The sequence below is a fragment of the Nestor notabilis genome, unplaced genomic scaffold (assembly GCF_000696875.1).
Source record: "Nestor notabilis isolate BGI_N333 unplaced genomic scaffold, ASM69687v1 scaffold2122, whole genome shotgun sequence".
In the NCBI taxonomy this organism is placed as follows: Eukaryota; Metazoa; Chordata; class Aves; order Psittaciformes; family Psittacidae; genus Nestor; species Nestor notabilis.
In genome coordinates this window covers 133,061-133,961 of record NW_009916769.1, presented here as the reverse complement: position 1 = coordinate 133,961, position 901 = coordinate 133,061, and positions in this window count along the sequence as shown.

Here is a 901-nt window from a genome sequence, read left to right as displayed (position 1 = left end):
CCAAAAAGCTGTCAGAAAAATGGTGTTATGTCCTGAGAGAAATCCCAGTCCTCTGACACTTGCTTTCATGCTGATATGAGCCCAGAAAGTTGAAAGAGCAAACTTTCCCACTCCTAAGGTGTGTCAAAACAGAGAACATCACCTTCTCTGGTGGCAACAAAAGGGGAAAATTCACAACAGTCTCCTGACAGCTCTCATGCAGATGTGCCCTGGGAAAGCAGTATCTCTGTGTTTCCTGAAACATCACTTTTATCCTGGAAAAAGTCCAGCCTAATCTAAAATTGGCCCCAACAAGCAGAGCACAACACACCGAAAACGGGAGATCGAGGTACACATGGAACACTTGCAGTCAGAGTAATAACCAGCTACACCAGAAAGCACCAACCTGCCCTGCTGAGGTGCTGCCCTCCCCTCTGCTTACAACAAGACCAAAAGGCCTCGCTGAGCCAAGCAATAATCCCAAGCAGAGAGATCTTAAATGCAAGAGGGCCCACCTGTGCCTATAAACTATATTGAGGCAAAGTTGCTCGTGCTTATCAGCGGTGATAGTCAGAAGTGCGAGCGAGGCCCCTGAATGGCACAAGTGTTCCTGCTTCGGTCACAAAGACATCATTTCCCTGAATTTTATTTTATTTATAGCCATGCTTTTATTTTAATAGCCTTTTTTTTTCTCAGGACTGGAGGCTGAGATGGCCGTGTTTCCCCAGGGGTCTCACTAAAAGCCAAACTGCACCCGACTCACCAGTGGAACTTAAAAAATTAAGCAGTGGTTAGGGACAAGCCACCTCATTCTTTCCAGCCCTGGAATCTCAGTGCATATGAATTTTGGATACTGCTGCAAAAGTGGCACATTACAAATTAGCAACAGTTTAGTTTATTAGTCCCCGAGTGGGTTTATTTA